Source organism: Lichenostomus cassidix, chromosome 2 (genome assembly GCF_008360975.1).
Source record: "Lichenostomus cassidix isolate B80296 chromosome 2, HeHo_3.0, whole genome shotgun sequence".
Taxonomy (NCBI): Eukaryota; Metazoa; Chordata; class Aves; order Passeriformes; family Meliphagidae; genus Lichenostomus; species Lichenostomus cassidix.
The window spans coordinates 37044990-37066402 of NC_139482.1; the positions used below are offsets into that span (position 1 = coordinate 37044990).

At 36.5% G+C, this 21413-nt stretch overlaps 1 protein-coding gene across 2 annotated transcripts in view; it reads right to left on the bottom strand.

Moving 5' to 3' along the window:
* Nucleotides 1–4803: 4803 nt before the first annotated feature.
* Nucleotides 4804–21413, bottom strand: part of ZNF385D (zinc finger protein 385D) — a 470254-nt gene continuing 453644 nt past the window's right edge. For both annotated transcript variants that reach the window (XM_085051080.1, XM_085051081.1), the window contains one exon: nt 4804–12084. The gene's annotated coding sequence lies outside the window, so the exon portion shown is untranslated. The remainder of the gene's footprint in view (nt 12085–21413) is intronic.

Sequence of the window (21413 nt, forward strand, 5' to 3'; positions counted from 1 at the left end):
TATAAATTCTAATGTGTTATATATAGATATGAATAGAAAAATCATCCACTACCATATGTGTGTACCCATGCATATGTGCATGCTTACACATTCTCCAAAACAGAAAAAATACCTAACCAGGATGCCATCAGGCAAGAGAATGCATAAACTTTGTAGCTTTAGTCATAAGCCTATTCATTCTTTAATACGATCAATGGGAAAGATACTTCAGGCATCAAATTATCCTTGAATCACTCATTCTAGTAGGAGATGTTGGTAGGCAAGCCATGTCCTCATTTGAAAGTCAGATGGCGTGTCATAAAAAAAGTAAGAAGGCAGAGTCAGTGTCCAAATGTGAGGGGTAGGTCTGTCACCTCTCCATGAAGAGATTTTGCATGCTTCTGGCCAAAACTGTGAAACATTTGAAATGTGCCCGTTAACTGGAATTTGGAACTGGATGAAGAACAAAATATAATTTATTCTAATAGAAGAAATTATTTTCTTTCCAAAGCCAGCTTTTGGAGTTCATACACTTCCTCTAAGTGAAATCATTGTCAGCTAGAAAAAAATAATTCAGGGATGTAATGTGAAATAACATATTCCCATTTGTTCAAGGAAAGACTCACAGATCAGAGCTGTTGCAATGCTTCAGACTTGAGAAGTGAATTGTTTATTTTAAGAGAAATGATGGTTCCAAAACTTATTCCAATCTACTTCTATTAAAAAATGTAAAATTCTTGGATATGATTTTGAAGAGTTATGGATCTGTGCCTCCTTAGTTCATGCTTACATATTTATACAAAGAGTACATATAGTATTTGTGTCTTTCTCAGCACAGGTTAGGGGTTTGTTTTATTAATAATGTTCAACCTCCCATTGTGAGAATGTAGTTTTGAATACCTTTACCAGATTACTCCTACATCCACACTAAAACAGAGACTTTCCCTCTGATTTCAGTGAACTCAGTGCAGATGTATAAAATCTGTTCTTAATTTACCCCCCTCAGTATTATGCTTTTAGCTGGTTTACTTTACAAATATTTTTACTTGGTGGAACTGCATTCTTTAATGGTGCTAAATAATCATCTATTTGTCCCACTGGGTGGGACTAATTGCCAATCACAAAATAGAGGGCAGCTGCTATTAACCACAAGGCAGATTATTACAAGATATTGAAAGTAAAGTAATGGAAACAAAATTTTTTTTCATGTCCATGGCCAGCTTTCAGGAGTAACAATCAAATACGTATTGGTTCTTTGTCAAAAAGAAATACAGGAACAAAGTCACCTAGGCTTGGGCAGAGTTTCTATGCACAAAAAACCCAAGGGTGTTTCAAAACAATAATTAGACTTTTTTGTCTTTTCTTTGCAGCAATTTACTTTTGGTGATTTATAAACACTTTGAAATGAATTTTAAAATGAAAACTTTTGTTAGGTGAAATAACATTTCTGTTACTTCTGAAGATTTACACAACAAATGGTCAAAGTGGAGCAAGGTTATCAGCTAGTCTGAGCCACGGGGTAAGATAATACACTCCCAGTGTGTGGGTTTGATTATTCATTACTTCATTATTTTTACTATTAGAAATATATCATTATATATATTATCTTTACTATTAGAAATATGCTTTTTATTTTCGCTGCACTTCCCTGGTTCCTGCTACCAGCCATTGAATCTTGCCACATCTCTGCCAGTCAGGTGGAAGGAATCTCTGTTACCGGATTTCCACTTCCTAGACTTCAAGGCACCAAAAAGTTTGGAGGAAGTCACCCCTTCACCTTTCCTTTGATATGTTAAGTCAATGAAGCAACTGAAGAGTGTCTCTAAGACACGTTTCCTCCTATATAATCCTCCAGCATTTTTCTTTTATTTTTCTCTAATTTACCAGCCCTTTTTTCACTCTAGGTGTCAGACTGGGGGACTGCATTCCATGGGATGGGGATTTTTCCTCTTTATGTGATATTCCCTAGCGCATTCAGCTCACTGACTACAAGTTATCATTAGGCTTTTCTGATTAGCTGGTGAACTACTATCACCACCCCCCCCCCCAAATCTTTTACATCATTCTTTCTTTGAAGTGTATAATTCTTTCCTGAAGTTAAAGATTATGTTTCTCATTTCTGTGCTTGACTACATTTTGCAGTCATGTAACACTTGGGTTCAGACAATTAAATAGAATATTATTTATCATTATTTACTATGTCCACAAATATCTTTGTAATTTAGGCACTTCATTTATACCTATGCTGCTACTTCTTCAAGATTGCTGACTTTGAAATTAAATCTAAATCTAAGATGCCCCAAAAGAAACACTCATCTGATTGAAGTTCCTCTCCTACAGCTGTGTTTAAAAACTGACAGCAAGCTTTCAATCAATCAATATGCTGATTATATGCCCTTCTACTTCTTAAATGAAAGAATTATCTAGTAGTATGCCCATGCAAGGCTCCAACTATATTGTATAATTGATATTACATATTTCAGCCAAACTTATAGCTTCAGTTGAGATGCTCAAATATTTAGCATTTATTCCTTAAACCTTGCCAGCAAAACTAAGGAAAATCAGATTTATATTTGTATTTCTTCAGATAAAAATTAAGATGGGTAGGAAAAAGCCCAATAATGGACAATAAACTGTCTTTTCAGGCCAGAAAGTACATTACCTCCTGTTTTTTCGGCAGATGATTATTTTTATTCCAGCCATTGGTTGAAGACTACAAATCCTCTCCATCCTCTTCTATCTAGTAGGTCCGTTCATCTCTGGTTTAACTAATTTGAAATGTTCCTTTCCAGAGAGAAATATTCCTTTTTGTCATACCATAAAAATTGTTTTATGACAGTCCCAAATTATAAGCTTTTTTTTTTGCTATATACAATGTAATCCATAGACATTAAAAATTTAAGATGAGGTTTAATTCTTCCTCTTAAAAAGTATAATTGCATATCTATTCAACCTCATTACTATGACACTCACTGTTTTATTTTACGTGTACCAGAAAATAACCACTTTATTCTTGTGGATGAAAAATGATAAAAGATCATTTGATTAAAAATCTCAAACAGTTTAATTTAGGATTTGCAGCAGATTTAAGGTTTGCAGGCCAACACAATACCTGCTAGACACAAGAGACCCACAAATCCAAATAAAGGTTTGTCCTTTTTTTTCCCATTATAATCTGAACACATGTGACAAAACCAAATTTCTATAATTTTCTCCAACAGAAAATTCTGAGTTGATGAACATCCTTGGACTTTATTTGCTAGTACAGTCAAGTGGCAACAAGGAATAAGAGAATGCTTCATGTATTTCCTGCATTTGAGGTGCAAATGGAGGAAATACATGAAGTCAGGGTATGTGGGTATGTCTGTGTGTTTACCTACATGATCAGGTGTTGTAGCCTTATGATCCAAATAACAGCATTACCATCGTTTGTGAAAGGCCAAAGGCTTTACATTAATGCTGAAAAGCTTCACAAGTAGGACTTCCCAGGCTTGATTTGTCTTGGCCTTCCTGGATCTTTGTTTCAGCTTGTTTAGCAAACAGCAATTTTCTAGCTACTAGGCAATGGCTACCTATTTTTTTTTAACTTTAATTTAGCTTTTTATGATTGTGTGCTGCAATAACTGTCCACTGCTATAACTGTTCTGATATATTTTTGTAACTAATCAGTGGCAACCAGCAGCAGTTATTCAGCACACAAAGAAGTAACTGTGGCCTTAGAATAATGATTTTTGTAGAGTAGGGTAGGCATAGGATGGGAGCAGAGTCCTTGCAAGTGTGGGAACAGTACAAATTCAGAGGTCCTGGCATGGTAACTAATTAATCAGTTCTCAATTATTTATCATCAAAAGATTGAAGCCTTGGAATATTGTTAATGTTAAATGAGTTTTAAGCATAACAAGTGTCTAACTCAGACCATAGATAGTAAATTCATCTGTAACACCATCTGAGGACCAATGGAGAGAAGAGCACACTGTGCCAGTGTATAAAAATATCAGACCTGGAGTGTGGAGGAAGCAATCCTCACTCTCTATATCATGATCTTCCCAGAGAATGCAGGACATTGACAAGTCCCCAGAAATCCTCTCCCCTTTGCCTTTCTCCTTCTCGGGGTAGATCACACTGGCTGCATTAACCTCAGGGCCCAGGGGAACAATGGTGGGGTGAGTATAACATGAGTAAAAAGGTATTTGGGTTACATGCTCAAAGGGATCAGGAATGTATGTACCTAACAATTTTAACTGTGTTGTTATCAATTGCTGTTCTATAAAAATTAAGTTGTTTGGACTGTAAATGGTGTTACTCTTGGGACTGGATTATTTGCAACTTGTCAGTAATCAAGGACAAAATCAAGTGTGTTTTAAAGAGATGAACTTTTACTACTCAAGTCTTCAAATAAAGAAGTATGTTTCATTGGAAGCCATTCAGATCCATATCAGAGGGCTGAATTTTACAATTGATTAAGCAATGCCTTAAATTACTGATTCAGCTATCCTTAAAGCCAAATCTCTGATATTTTCTGCATATTTCCCTATTGTATCCACATTCCATTATCTCAGAATTTACACCATGATACCTCCTGATGCTCCTTCATGTAACTCTGACCAATCCTGAGGTCTGTTTTTCTCTGTCTTGGTGTTGTCACAGTACTTCCTTAATGACTGGGTATTGGGCTGACCCTGGCTGGATGCCAAATACCAAAAAAAGCCTCTCTATCACTTCCATCTCCCGCTAGACAAGGAAGAGAAAATATAAGGAAAGGTTCATGGGTTGAGATAAGCACCATGAAAATCACTCACCAAATCCCATCACCAGCAAAACAGATTAAACTTGGAAATAATAATTTAATTTATTTCTGAAAAAATCAGAGCAGCATAATGAGACGTAAAATAAACATTAAAAACACCTTCCCATCACCCCTTCCTCCTTCCCAGCTCTACCTCTTCCCCTCCAGCAGTACAGGAAAAGAGGGAAGAAGGCTTATGGTCAGTTCATCACACATTGTTTCTGCTGCTGCTTAGGGAGAAGAATCTTTCCCCTTTTCCAGTGTGGGGTCTCTCTCACAGAAGACATCTCTTCACAACTTCCAGCAGTGTGGGTCCCTCTCCTTCATGGTGCAGACCTTCAGGCACAGCCTGCTCCAGCATGGGTCTCCCACAGGGTCACAGCCTCCTCTCAGGAATCCACCTGCTCCAGCATTGTTCTCTTCCATGGGCTGCAGGTGGATCTCTGCACTCACTTCTTGGCAGTTCCAGGTCCCTCCTGGAGCCAGCTGGCATTGGCTCCACTGGCCATTCTAACACCAGTCACCCCTGTAATCCCTCTGCTATCAAAACCTGGCAACACAAACTCAATAGAGTGTTATTAAAACATTTACATCATGGACTGCTAACTCTGATGCTCTCCAAACACTAAAACTTTTTAAAGAAGAACAGTGCTCGATTTAGTTTAACAGCTCTGCCCTTTATTGATAAACAAGATGGTTTAACCTGCATGGCAAAACAAAGGCATTTGATGTTTCCAGTAATGTATTTGCTTTTCAGTCTTTGTATGACCTTGGACCAATCATTTAATCAGAAATATGCCAATTCTGGCATTTCTATTCTTCCTTACATTAGGAAGGCAAATTGATACTAGCATGAGTTAAAGGCAGGTGAGCCCAAGAGAATCACCTAAATAATTATTGACTTTGCTTCTTAGTACAGATCTCCATAAACATTGTCTTCCCTGTGATTAATTTCTCTGTTTGTCGGCAATCCTGCCACATTTGCAACACCAGAGAGGCCATTCCCGTAGATCTATAAGAATTATTGCAAGGACTCATTCATCACTTAGATTTGCAAGTTCTGCAGCTAGCTTTTTTTCACATCCCTTACCCACTCCCCGTTCCACTTCTGATTTTATGGAGTTTGTGCTGAACCTGCAAATTCTCTCCAAGCTCAAGGAGTCCTAATGACAGCCCTTCACTGCTTGTGCATCCATCCTGCTGTATCACCACAACTGCTCTGAAGAGACAGTGATTGTGTGCTGCTCCTTCAGTCCTGATGGCAGCTGGCCTGGGAGAGCCACAAAGCTGCAGTTTTTATAAGGCTGTTAGCTGATTTTGTAGCTGACATTAGAAAAAAAATAATCAGAGAAGTTCTCAAGTTGAGTCTACAAAGTTGTGTGGATGATATCTCAGACTGAACCAGAAAAAAAATGTATGGGGGTGGACATGAGGCTGCCCGGGAGTCCAGGCAGAATGACTACTGCCAAATAGCAAATTAACATCTCTGTGCATTGATTTGGCACCATCTATCCAAAGTGTCATCAAATAACTCAGCATGAATTGACAAAAATCCCAATACCTCCTGCACAAAAATCAGAATTACTGTTTGTGAAAGTGCATGATAGGGGAAACACATAAAACAGAAAAAACCCTTCTCAATAAATAAAATAATAATTTTTTTAAAAAGCTCTGCTTATTTGGTATTTCTTCATCATGGTTTCAAAGATGTAATGATTTCTTCAAAGTCTGCCTGTGGCTATCAGTTATAGGAAAAAGGCATCACTCCATGATCAATGTCACTTATTTCTGTTACAGGATATGTGATATAAAGATATATTTCAATACTATTAGTACAAAAAATACCCAAGCACATGAGTAAAAAATGCATTAAAAGAACTAAAAGTTGTCTATGAATAGTCAGAGCAGAACAAAAAGGCTGTGCATGCTGAGGAAATAATTTCTTGAGAGTTACACATTGAACTCAAGTAATTTATTTTTCTAAGAGCTTTGAAGTGCTATACTAATGTTAAGCTGTATTAATTTGACTGATACCCCTCCTTTGACTTGTTTAATTATTTTACAGCCATAAGCAGAAAACCTCTAATAATTAAAAATAATTTCTTAATCTGAATTTCCTGCTCTAAGAAATAACTTGTAACTCCACAACTCCCTATTTCATTGTCCAAAATTAAAACAACGTTTCTTTTAGATTTCATTTCATTTTATCCCCCTTCTTTTTTTCAGCCTGGTAGCCAATACAGTGCACAACACTTTCAAGAGTTTGAAGTGTTAGAAAGCTTAATTGTGGCACTCAGATCAATGTGCAGCAGATAAAGGAGGGGCATATTTGAGGGGAAAAGTGTGGTTTAAAATTGAAGAAAAAATTATGTGCATAAAAAAAGAACAAAAAATCAAAATAAAAATCTTGAACAAGTATGTTTCCTATTCCCTAGACCATATGAGCATCATGGGACATGACTGACAGTGCATTACAAAGTATTCACAGCAGAAAAGCAAACTGCATTAAAAAGTTAATAATTAATTTGGATTTGGTCTTGAGAAATACTCAGATCGCTCCATAGTTGCAATTGCTTGCCTGGCCCCTTAACCTCTCTGAAGGGGATTTCTCTCAGGTCCAAGCAACAAGTTTTTAAGGTATCCCACACACAAGATAAGACCATTGTATATTAATTAAATTTGTCATTTAAAGTTGAAACATCTTATGAGTCTTGAAATATCCAGAGAAAGATTCTATGAGTTGCTACTCAGGCGATAAATGCTGCTGACAAGGTCAGGCAACAGGGAAAGTTATTGTCCAATTCAATCTAAAATGAGTCTAAAGATGCTCATCATGAAAAGCCTAATGGTCTCAGAGAGTTTGCTGGGTCATTAGGTCAAATATAGATGCATTGATTTAGAATTTTATGCTGTTTCATTAAGTGAAAAATAAAATCTGAATTTTGAAGTTGTAAAAATAATGAGAGTTTATAATATTTTGATTCTTAGCTGACACTATATGTAACTGAAATTTTCTCCTAGGAAAATAAGTTTCAGTACAAACAAGAAAACTTACTTTCCTTGAAAAGTATCAACATTAGCAAAGAATTTTTTTATTATTTTTTAAATTCTCACATAGTTCTCTTTATTTATTTATGAACTTTAATTTGTTTGTTTTGGGTCTCAGAAATAAGACTGAGGAAAAATTAAAGGAAAAAAAAAGGAGGAATGAGGATAATAGAAAAAGAAAACCTATTTCTAAATCACTGTCACAACACTCTTAATAGTTGTGGAATAAAACTCTGTGTCTTACATGGGGAAAATTATTGTAAGAGTTTATTTTATGTTAACAGGTTACTTTTAACCCAGCCTTTCTGCTTTTGAGTGAAAACATAAAAGAGTGTCTCCAAGCCACCCCAGGAAGGTGATTATCATAGTAATCTCTAGACTCTAAATACCATGTTAAATTAGTGTTATGGACTGAATCATGCCAATCAAGTTCAAGTAACAGAAAAGCTTCAAAATTCAAGCCTTTCTGTAATGGAAATGTACTCTTCTTAATCATAATAAAAGAAAAAATATCTTATTCAGGCCACTGAACTAGAAATAAAACAAATAAAGCACAAAGACTATTTAAAAATCAAGTGTAGTTTGGCATTCAGTGATGTAAGCTGAAACATGCTGCACTGAAAGAACATTGCTTTCCACACCAGTGACATTTTTCTTGTTTCTTAGATGATGTGCACTGAAAAGCACATTCAAATTCCAGAGCTGTATTTGTTTTGGAATGCACAGACTAATAAGGCAGCAGTGCATTTAGTGGCCTGCCCAGAAAAATGCTTGTGTCAGTGGGTAGCTAAAGGAACTCCTGGCCTGATTTATCTCTATAACTCTCAAAATCAGTCCAGAAAGTCAATTTTTATTGGTATAACGTCAATTGAAGTAAATAACATACATGTAAGTATAAGTTAGTGAAAGGCATATTGTGATTAAGTCTCCACAAAAGTCAGGGTGTGGAACCCTGAATGTATTCAAAATTCTCTACAAGCTCTATCTGACTATGCATGAAGAGAGGAAAAACCAGAAGTACAAAGGACACATTTGACCCCCAATGAAAATATGAAGAGGTGTCTTTGTATTTATTCCAGGGTCTACATTCCTTGACAGCGCTCTGGAAGATTAGTGGCATGAGGGAACCACTACTGAACTCCAAAATTAGGATAGAGTGAATCAAGATGTTTGGAGGAATCTGTTCAAGTCAGGATCAAATTCAGAGGCAAGAACATTTTTTTTTGTACTGAACAGGTAGGGGTCAGGTCAGGACTAGGGTTAAGGCAAGAATCAAGAAAACAAAGCTTGGGTCCACACAAGCTCTTTGGGTGAGATTTTGGACCCTGTTTAAAACTCATATCCAGGAACTGATGTCCATCTTTCTGGATTTGAATGTGAATTAGAAATAAAAGCAATTTCAAAATTAATTTTTTATTATAGAAATGAATGACTCAACAAACTTGTATCAGTGCACTTAGACTACGTTATATCCTCTGAGGATATGGCTCAGGGAGAAATCAGCCCTTTAACATGCAAAGATCAAGTTTGAAGTCACAAACAGGATGTTCACTAAAAGCAACACATAATTAATTACTTCAGAGTATTTCATATGCCTATATACTTTTCCACTGGCCACTGTCCAAAATGGAAAACTGATGTAGAGAGGATTGTTATGAAGTAAAGAATATGAAACCTTCATTGGCAGTGGACATGAAAAGACCATAATTCATTCTTGGAGCAGCCTGTAAAAGTTTCTCTCTACTCTGCACACATTTTTTTTATGTTACAAGATAGTTACAGTTGAGGGAACCTTTATGAATTTTTCTTAAAACTGGATGTTTTTGAAATGTATGCAGGAAGGAGATAGCTCAGTATGATAAATCTGGTTCAGCGTTGTTGATCTCTAAAGGTATTGCGGCTGCTATTCTCACACGAGATGTTTAAGAGGTGCTTTAGAAATGTGAAATTATCAAAATGCTCATTTCCTGGTTAGTTTTGCGCCACTGCACAGCTGTGCTCAATTAGACAGACATTTGAAAAACAGCAGGGAAAAAATAAAAACCACCCAAAAACCCAAACACCCAAAAAACCCAATGCATTTTTCTAGCTATTTCATTCTTAATTTATACAAGTAAAAAGCCTAGAATAAGTCATATCACAAAACAAAATACATCAACCACCCTCTGCAGTTAAACGTGTTTTTTGGGAGAAAAATTGATTTTTTTTCCCCCCAATTCTTCATGTCTTCTTTTCTAAACTCAAAGAACCGTAATGAAAGTGGGTTACAAAATTTCTCGTCCTCTAGTAACACTGAAAGGACACAGTCAAATTCCAGGCCTATTATGCTGGACAGAAACTCTAAGCTGCGTGATCCCCACCTTAAGTTTTCACAATCTTCAACAGATTCCGAATAGATGATGAGAAAATAGAAACAATAAGAAATAGTATTTCCATTAGACAACACACTCTGAAAAATTTTTGGATATCAGCCTTAAGTTTTATTTACTCTGGACTCAGCATTTTGATCTTTCTTCAACTCCTATTGATTTCTTCTGGTTTTTGTGTATCTAGATCTATGTATTCTGAACAAAATAAAAGAGCAGAAGAAAAACATAGTTGGACAAAATAAAAAGATAGAAGAAAAAATAGTTGGAAAAAAGATCCTGGTGGTTACAGAAAAAAAAAGTCAAAACACTTTAGAATTTAGGACTGCTTAAACACTTCCACTTTCTTCAGGTATTACCAGTCTGGAATCTCAAGAGTTGGTCTCATTTTCCATGAGAGAGAGAAATATGAATGTATCATTTCCTATCATCTCATTTTTCTCATGGGATTGCAAGCAAATTTCTAGGAGCAATATTCCAGTTAAAAGTGTTTCACTATATAATAAGACATATAATTTTGGGTTGTGACATTTGTGAAAAGTAAACCAGAAAAATATTACCTTGGTTTGGAGTAAAAAGCAGAGCTAAGTAGGATTGGTCTGCTACTTCACGTAGCTGCCTTTACATTCCTGTGCTGGCACTTTTATCATGCTGCTGCTAAGAAATGAACAGGAAACAGAACTGTCTCAGGAGATGCAGAGATACAAACCCTTGGTTGCCTGAAGTAATGTAATAATCATACTACATCTCTGTAAAGCCAAATATCTGTCAGACTTTATAAAATACTGCAGTCATTCTGTCCAAATTCCAGTCCCAGTGTTCGCTGATGATTCACTCCCAAAGTTAACAGAGAGAGGAGAAACAGCAGTTCCTGTGGAGATGTCTACTCTCCCTGTTTAATATGAGGGAGAAGCACATTTTCAGTAGGCTGTTGTTTTCTCCCAAACTGAAACCTGTCACAGACACATATCAGTTGCAATGAGATGGATCCACATGCAGAAGAAAGGAGATCCAGGCACAGATCTACCTAGTTTGCTTAATTTGGTGATGACATTCATTATTTTCAGATAATACACAAGGACCATCAAGCAGAAAGAAAAATAAATGTTATTCTGATCAGTACACTGACAACATAGAGGATAAAAAACCTTATTTCCACAGAAGACAATTTTTGTCATCAGATAGTTGAATACTTGATAAAAGAAGGAGGAAGATTGCAGTTGATCTATTTCCATGTAGCACTGTCACAAAACATTGTAGGTTCTTGTAGGGAATCTCATTTTGAGTCAGAAGACATACCTGAGAGTTTTCAAATCCCATTGGGTTTATATGTAGTCTACTACATCTGTTTGCAGAAAAGAGAGAAAATTGAACCATGAAAAGTGGCAGAAAATGGAAAACAGAGAACACAAAATACACCGCATCAAGGTATCTGAAACCACTATATCCTCGCACTAACTGATCTTTTCTTACACAAACACCTCATAAAATGACTTGAATAGCCATTTCAGGAAAATAAATGATACATGATCCAGTCATGTGCTAACAAATGTTTCAAATTGCCCTCATTGCTACTCCTTCCTTTCCCCCCGCCCCTTCCATTTTTCACGTTATGTCAAAAAATCTAGTGTGGGTCTTCATAAATTATATATTTTTAACTAAGGTTAAGTCCAGCTGGAGAGAGTGGATCTGTCTGTTGAAGTGGCACAAGAGGCATCTCTGCTAACAAACTCACTAATCTAGCAGCGAGATTCTCCAACAATGTTCAGTGCAGAATGTGGACCAAAGCCTTGAGAGAAGCGATGCATGGGCTGCAGTCAGGGAAAGGCCTGATGAACAGCAGGAGGGAGGAGGTTCTCACACTTCCACCAGGAAAACAGCTTTCCTGGGAACTCCCTCGAGTACCTGTAGCCACACAGCACAGAAAAAGAATGGCATGAATAAGAAGTCCATGTAGAGCTGCAGATCGATGACCTCATTTGGATGACACAGGTGTGGTGGGGTAACCTGTGCTGCAGGAGAGCTGCAGTGAATAAGTAGGAGCTCTTCAGAAAGGAGGAAAGGATGCATTTTGGGCAATGAATCTAGTTGAATTGAAGGAGATTTGTCTGGGAACTTAGGAGACACCAGACACAAGGTCATGGACAAAGATCAGAGGACAGACAAACACAGGTGACATCACAGTGAGTTGATAAAAGACAGCAACAAAGCTGCAAAAAGGAAAACTCTGGTTAGACATAAGGACATTTTTTTCACCATGAGGGTGATAAAATATTGCAGTTTCTCTGAGAGGATGTGGCATCTTCTTTCCGAGAAACATTCAGAATGAAACTGATCAAGGCCCTTAACAGCCTGCTCCAAGCTGGCTTCCCTTTGAGAGAGAGCTGGACCACATGATGCCCACTAGTAGCTTCCCATCTAAATTATTATTTTATTTTATTAATTAATGCAGATATATGCAGGGGTCAGTGGGAAATGAAATGGTTAAATTCTTGCCATAGTTGCAAAGCAAGTTGCTCCTTTGGTGTCTTATTTGTTACTCTGGATCATGATGTGTTTCTTCTGACGTATTCACCTCTCTCAGCAAGAAATCTGTAATTTGCTTAATCTTATTCCAAGTGCCTGATTACAAGCCTTAATCACTCAGCAGGCCTGACCATAATTAGTATCTGAGGATCTTTCCTTTGAGAATTGTGAGAAATGGCAGATTCAGCAGTCTAAAAAAATCTTTGAAACAAAATACAGTTTAAGCTTAACAGTAGGAAGAAGGTAGAGCAAAATATGGTTTTATGAAACTATTACTGCAAATAGATGAGATTCAGTTAATGAGATGTGGACATCCACATTGTTTATGTCTGAGATGATATATCCAGGAACTTTTTATTATTAGGACACAGTTTCAAATAAAAGGAGAAATGTAGTATTAGTTACATTTATTTTATTCCAAAACTGCCTATAATTCTCCATTGATTATAAGGAAAGAAATGCAGCTAAGGACAACTATTTTACCTACAATACTGACATTGTAAATGTCTACATTACATTAAATAATTCCCCAGTCTCAGTTCTTGCTTATCTCTGAGTCTGGGCTTCAGTCTGCATCCACAAAATTGCACATTAGCTTTTTTTTTTTTTTTTTTTCCCTGAAGGCTTCTCCTTTTATTTTGATCCAAATTTTCTGTTCTCTGCTCTTTTTCCTGATCCTGGCAAAACCAAGTTAGTCAGACTGCAAGAATGTCACGAGTTCATGTATAGACTGATGGAGCTGCAATATTCTGAAATGTTTCTAAGAAATGAATATCAGGGTTGTAATATACACTGTTTACAGAGCCAATTTCCTGACAAACATGCTCTGTAGATGCATGAAGTAAACACCACAACAATCCTGTTAAGCCACAGCATTCATAAAATATTTACATACAGCTTTGAATTTGTCACAATACTTTAAATATTTAAAGCAGTAGCACTGGTAACTTGGATCCTTCACTGTAGTTAGCACCCAGACTTCGCATTTCAAACTTTCTGCAGACACTGCCAGATGTTTTCAGCAACTTTTGACAAGTTTCTGCACAATTGTTGCATCCAGTAAGAGTGCATTTTCTTCCATTAAACAGAAGTTAAAACAAAGACTTCTGAAAACAAGGTCTGCAAGAATCAATCCTCCACGAGATGCTGTAAAAGAGTTCTGTTTATTCAGCTCATTTTACAAGAAATGTCTAGTGGTGTTGCAATACACTTTGAAATAAATTTTATGCATGCTCCCCACAGAAAGCAAATGAAGGAAGGATGGCAAAAAGTTTAGGCGAGCTTGAGAAAGAGCAAATGGAGATATCTGTTTATGACTTTGAAACATGATCATTTTCTGGAACACTGGAAAATGCAGTAAATAGAGATCATGTAGTGGGTGGGGGGGAATAAGAGCACAACTGAGAGACAACACTGCATTCTAATCCTATTTCGTTCTTGATTTTATGAGATGTAGCTTTGATATTCTGTTCATTCCCAGAGTTTTTCAACATTCAATATTTTGTGGGGGCTGGGGGAGGAGGGCAGTTAATCCATTTAATTTGTTGCTTAACACAAGATCTTAGATGCAGAGGGGTGCAATTCTGTTGTTTTCACTAAGTATTCAAAGATATGGATGTGCAGAGGGAAAAGAAATAACATGGAAGTCCCTCAAAAATGTTATATTTCTGTCAGTGTATGATGTAAAAATCCCATGTAAAATAAACCATGACTGCCTCAAGAACTTATTCCAGGTTCCTCTGCAATGTTTCTCAGCAAATGTTCCATTTCTACTAGGAGGTCTGTATGACACAATGATGCATACATATCCTGTCAGGTGAAGGCTCAAGTCACAACTGTAAAGAACAGCTGTGGCCTCTGTGATTTGTACTCAGAGATCTTTAGAGAAAACAAAACATGAAAACACAGTAAGTCCCCTTCTCTTTGTGCTTCATCTCTACTGTGTCTCTGCAAACACATCAGTCACTATCATTCTCTTGTCTCTTTTCTTTTTGTCACCCCTGGAAGAGCTAATCAAAGTTCATTTCTGGGGGTTTGGCAACCTACCCAGAAACGTGTTTATTACCTTTAAAGTCTTTGATCAGACCCAGCAGCTTACAGTGCCTCTTTTTAACACAAGTACTTGTAGTGGTGACAGCTCCAAGACCCATAAATCACTGGAGGATTTTGTTTAAATACTACCATTTATTTTTCTTGCCCTTTACTTGTTGCCTATGTTCAGCAAGAGTCAGAATATAGTGGGTAACACCCAATTGAATATTTAATCCTAATGCACATAAGTCTATGGATATAAAGCCTCTTATTTTCCATAAGACAAAGAGGTTGGACAAGAAAAAAATTTAATTTGGAAAGCTTTCAGGTGTTATATTTGCATTTTATACTGAGAAAAAGAAAACATAACATGGTGCAGCATTTTCAGTGGGAACCTTACTATAAATTGAGTCTCAAAAGGAATGCATAACCTTTATTACCTTTGCTCTCTGGTCTTCATTTACAAGTGATATATCTGTTGTGTTGTTGGAAAGTTGCTTAATGCACTTACACGGTGTGTCTTATAAACTTCAGAGAAATGGGGATTCATTGGGAAAAAAGAACTCTTTATAGGCAAATCATGTAATTTGTGACAAAATCTCAGAGAAAGAAAAAGATGGCAGCTGGTGCTACAGTCTGCTCTTCCACTGGGTATTGTTAGTACTGTTCCAATGTCAAGTGCAGAACTGCACTCAACAACTCTCACTTCAAATGCAGAGACATCTACAGAGGCTTGAGCTTTGCACTAGCTTTTTTAGCCAATGGAAAAAAGGAAGAAAGAAAACTTCACTCTGCTATTGCAAGACTGCTTTTTATTCAGACTACACTTTCAATGGAATACACAAGCACTCAACTTACTTTTCCCACCAGCTAAGAGAAGAAGGGCTCTTTCAGGAACGATAGAAACATCCTGTTTATGATACTTTTGAAACCTTCCACTTATGGCTAACAGCAAGCACATGCAGTAAAAAAAGGACTCCTAAATAGAATTTTAGCTGCTGTATTGTTTTTCTCATCAAATCAAATTGCAATGACATTGAAAAGTACAATTCACGCAGCATTAAAAAACAAACATTCAGGGACAAACACATATCTCTTAAAAATGTGAGGAAACATATATTGAAAGTAGCCTAAAAGTATTGCAGAGCCATATTCCATCACAGTAAATGTGAACTGTTCTATTTCACTTTTATTGCTTTTGCATCAGGTTTTTATTGTTTTCAACTGCAGTCTTTCCTCTCTGTCTCTCCTTCCTATGAAACAACTCAACAAAGGTTAAAAAGATGCCTTCAAATGTGAAGAATCCATCCATTCAATATCTAACTTAAAATGAAGACAGAATTATCCAGAATCAGAGTGATTACAAATCAGATGTCTTATTAGTCAAGAAACCCCACTGAAAGAGGTATTTCAACATGCAAACAAATCTGTCCTCCCAAAAAGAAAAAGCAATCACATGTGAAAACATCCACATCCACAAAATAAGTTTGTTAGGTTCTCATAAGAATTTACACAAAGGAATTGGTAAAATGGTGCTCAGTCTTGATGCAGTAGAGTTACAGCTGCAACCAGCAGCAATGCATCAGCTGTTCTCGCAGGAAAAAAGTCCTTGTGGACTTATGTGTAGCATACTGCAGAATTGACAAGGCTACAAGGTTGCTTGTTTAGTTTTCCAGTCCAACACAGGTCATTGCTGGAGGCATGGTATAATACCAGACCAGTTGTTTTATGGTAGTGATTTGTAGTGACAAAGTTTTTGCTTTTGCTAAAGAGTCAGATTTTAGAGCAGACAGTCTACCTTGTATAAGCACCTCATAAAAAATCATGGCCCTCTTTTTCTGTCATGGGAAATGACAGGTGAATCTTCTCCTTTATGTCTTTTCTCTTGTTCATATTCCCTGTGACTTTGATATAAGACTTGTTTTGTTGTGGTGCCGTTTTTGACATATGCTTCAGTTTACAATGCAGATGGCACATTGATTTAGTGCCAAGATTTTTTAAATATATATTTCTATATATGTCAATATACACACTGTAATTGACATCACAAATGAATTAGATAAAGGAGGGATATGTTATATCTTTTGAAGTGCAAAGTAGATTTTTCTACCTTGAAGTGGGGAATCTAAATCATAAAGTCATTCTGATACAGAGAATAATTCTAATTAGGATCCAGACCAGAGTGAAAAAAACACTGATAAATGACTCCACTTCTTGTAGTGGCTTGTTTTAACTTGGAAACAACTGATTGGTTTGCACCAGAGCTTCATTATATAACATAAAATAGGTAAGAAAAGAGTCATGGGCAAAGCTACTAAATAATTGTCACAACTAAAGGATAATTCAAAAATCTTGTCCTTTCAAGCAGGATTATTTCAGCAGAGAATCAGAATTCTAGTTCTTACAAATTACCTGTGAATATGGCTGGCTGTGAAATGTCTATTCAACTTCAAGCACTGAAGCAGGAATTGTTTTACTCAAACACCTCACTCTCTTTCAATGCAGGCAGTGAGAAAACCTAAATCACCTCTGTGTTATTTTTCAAAATTGTTCAAAATTCCTCATTATACTGCCTTTTAACAAAAAAATGAAAGCGTGTTTGACACAGTTAATTCTTGAATCATGGTGTCTCAGCTGTCCTTGAGTGACATGCAAATAAGGGTATTTTTACCCACAGACTTAGTATACATCCACAAGTTACCAGTCTGCAAGCAAAATGCACAGGATGATGAAAACAACAAATTGTGGCTGTACAAAACACATTTAGCTACTTCTTTCAAAGAGAATGTATCACAATCCTGGTAATTTTTGAAAAAGAAATTGTTACAAACACCTGCTGTAGTATCTAATTCAATACTCAGGCAAACTAATTAAGCACCCAAACCTTCAAATTTCCTCCTGCTAATGGACTCCTGGGCTTCTCGGCAAAGTCTGAAATATCTTTAGTCAATGCATAAAGCTGTCTTTTTTCAGGAGACAAAATGAAAATTAAGATACTAAGTGACTCAGAACAATGTATTCCACTGCTCATTTTTGTAACTTTTTAAATGTTAGGTGGAGTATAGTGCAACCCCATCTTGCCACAGCTTCAGCAAAGCAGAAACTGCTTGTCCTATTACACCTCTGTACTCTGAGTTGAGTTTGGAAGCTTATTCAATATGAAGTTATTATTTCTGTCTTATGCTTTTCTTCCCTCTTGTTTTGAAAAAAAAATCCAGTGAGAACCAACAAACGATATAGTGGATTCAGAGATTTTCCATGGACTGAATCAGTCAGCAATTAAACAAATGTCTTGAAAAGCCTATGTCTGCCCAGGAGATGCACAGGCCATCAATTCTCCTTTGCCTACTCATGGATCAAGACTGCAAGATCTAGGAGCACCAGAACCTTTCCTTGAACACAGCAGAGACTAAAAACAAAATCAAAAGTTAGGAGTACTGTAAATCCACGAGTCATTCACACACAAGTGTTTATTTTTGAGCTCCTCTGTCAAAAATCCTCTGCCAAGTTTGTCTTGTGGAGGATGTGTATGTAACACTTTTTATTCTTTAGCAGCAGTGTTTCTTAAAAAGATCTGTCTGAAAATAGAGTGGGGATGCAAAAGACAACTAAGAAGAAATCAAGGAAAAGAAGGAAAGATGATTGCTTTAGGGCAGCATCATTTCAGTAGTGGGAGAAGAGATTTAGTGAGCACAAAACCTCACCACCTGTATCTCCTGCAATGCCTCTTGATTCCGTTGCTATGAGTGATTAATAATCTGGCAGAGATGCTTTGATTTAGTGTTTCAGCAAATTCTGAGTATTTAATGAAATTTCTTGTCAGAGAATGGAGCCCTGAGTCTAGTCTTTGGACAAACAAGCCAATATTATGGTTAATTCCTTGGTTTTACTATTTGGGAGCATGTTTTCCTAGAAATCTCACAGCAAATGAAATATCTCTCATAAAAAATCAAGTATTTTGGTACAGAAAGTAACAAACTCTTGTTATGTGCAGCTATCCCCTCCTTACATCATACAAAAAGGCAAAACCTCAGCTTTTTGCAAGTTGTCTCTGTGGTGGTCTGATTGCATCTTTTCAGGGTCCCTTTTCTCTTGGGACCTGCACTAAGGCCCTCCACATCAGCATCACCAAAAGCTTAGGATGCTCACCTGCAGTACAGGGTGCTAAACCTCATGTCCCAAATGATGCACAGAGAGGGGCCTTGACCTCAGTGTGATACTGCCTGAGATAATAACATTATTATACCATTCACTCTTCATGCATGGAGAGGATGGAGTTTCTCTTTTCTGCTCAAACCAGGTATGTTTTAGAAGAAAAGTTTTAAATTAGAAAAATAAAAATTTCTCAGCGATAAAGACATTTAATCTGAACATTCCTGACAGACTCTCATGCTGGGCAAAACATCAAAAGAATTTGTTTTAAATAGCTTGTAATCAGTCCTTTTTATGATATGAGGTAGCTTTATAAACAGCTTTCGAGGCTTTCAGTGGATTATTAATTTTGATGGTTGATTTTGGTACTAATCCATTTCAGTCTCCTTAATAGCGAGTGTTTGGTTCTGAAAAGAGAAGACTCAATGGGCAGACTTCAAATACTTCAAAAGCTCTTGCAGGAAGCTGGTAATAATCTGTTCTTCATGGATAAACAAGAACTAATGGGCTTAAATTGCACTGAGGAAAGTCCAGGTTAGTCATTATAAAAGACTTTCTAAATGGTAAAGGGAAGTGAATCCCTGAAACACTGACTGGGAGACGTGGTAGCTTTGTCATTTTAGGCCACTAAGAGTAGGCTCAGAAAGCATCAAGAATAAAGTAGGTATAGCTGGCACTGCCTTGGAGTAGAAAGATGGAATAGGCATTGTTCCTTTTATGAAATTTTTAGCAGCCAACCAAAATTCAGCGACTATATAAAAAAGGTTATTTTGCAAAACGGTTTTTCTTAGATTAGTGTTAGAATCACCTTTTACATATGGCAGGTTTTGAATATGGAAATTTCAGCGTTACACTCAGCCCTTTCCAGAAATAAAAGTTAGCTTCCTATGCAGTACTTTGCCACACTGTTAGTAAACAAAATGTGATTAAATCACACATATGAACCTTGGCAACTCGTTTTCACTCTTATTCAATTATTTTCGTTAGTTTCATTGTTTTATTTTCTTCTGAAATTCGGACTTTGTTTACATGGTATATCTTCTGTATTTATGTTCCCTGTGTGTAATGAACCTCCATTTTAGCTCTTGAGGTCATTAAGGTTCTGTCACGCATTGAAATTCAAACAAAAATTCTCTCAAATTTCCACCTTGCTTAATAAAATATCATAAAGGCTTTTAAACAAAAATTGAAATACTTGAATTGAAAAAGAATGCCTTGTAAAGTACTGTATGATGAGAGAAATATGGGAGAAAATGGTTTGTGGATGAATCTTTATCCTCATTCAGTTAAGAAAAGCCAGAAAATCAATAACATAAAATAAAATTAGCAACAATTATCAAGATCCCACAGATTTCAGGCCATGCATTTTAAGAGGAGGAACATCCTCCCTGCCTGGAGGTATCTGCACTATAAATACAATTTAGAGCCTTTACATGCCTTAACCTTAATACATAGTAGATCATTGTGCAGCCCTGGGCCTTTTAGGATTTTTGACTGGCAAAAAAGGATAAATATGAGATTTCCCTCAGCCCTGTTCTAGCTTAACTGAGTTCAGTGGGGCTAAAGATACTCAAAACACAGCATTTAGTTAGGATGGGCATTCACTGCTGGAACATGTTGAAAATGTCACCACACAGAGAGTCTCTGTTCCAAGTACCATTTCAGCCACGGTAGTCTTCTATATTCTGAGATTATTTTGATGCTGAGCATCTGATATAGCTAGCAGGGAGTGATCTGCCTACTCTCTTGATACTTTTGGGATCATGATTTTGTGAATTCCTTGTACAGGCAGACTTATTTGATTTCTCCTTGAGAAAATTACCAGAAGTCCTTAGAATAAAGTAGAAAAAAGTTCCTTTATGCCCTTTTAAATTACAAAGGAACCGCCACAAAAAGAAGCAGCACTTCCAATGCTCTCTTGTAATCAGAATACAATGAGGTCAAGTGAACAAAAGATGGCTCAAACATTAACCCTGTTGCTAATCCCAATATTGTGGCTGCTTCTTGGCAGAATTTGTATTTCAAAGTTTGAAGCCTTCTAGCCTGAATGTCACTGATATCTTCCTACTTGCATTTAATAATCAAAATGTTAACTTAAAAATTAATCTTAGTTTTATTTCATTACAGATTTGCAGCTAACTAACTTCAGAATAGTTAAGCCTATCACATTTAGCCATCAACCCAATATAAGCACTCACAAATCATATGAAAAAGTATCAAAACTGGGCCATCACACAAATTCATATTAAATACAAATTAATCCATTGTTTTAGGTTCTGCTTTGAAAGTATAGGATAGAGTATATATATATACTTTTATATTTGGGCATGAAATGCCAGTGAATGGCAAAATAATCCTGTCTCATTTTATTTCAGAAAGCTGTTTTGTTATTTGTGCTGGTAGAACACATTTGAGTTATTGCTAAAAGACTCCTTTATATCATGTGTCTATCTTTTATCAAAACTCAGAATTTTTAACTAATACTTTAAAGGTTCCATTCCTCTATTGGATTACTATATACAGAT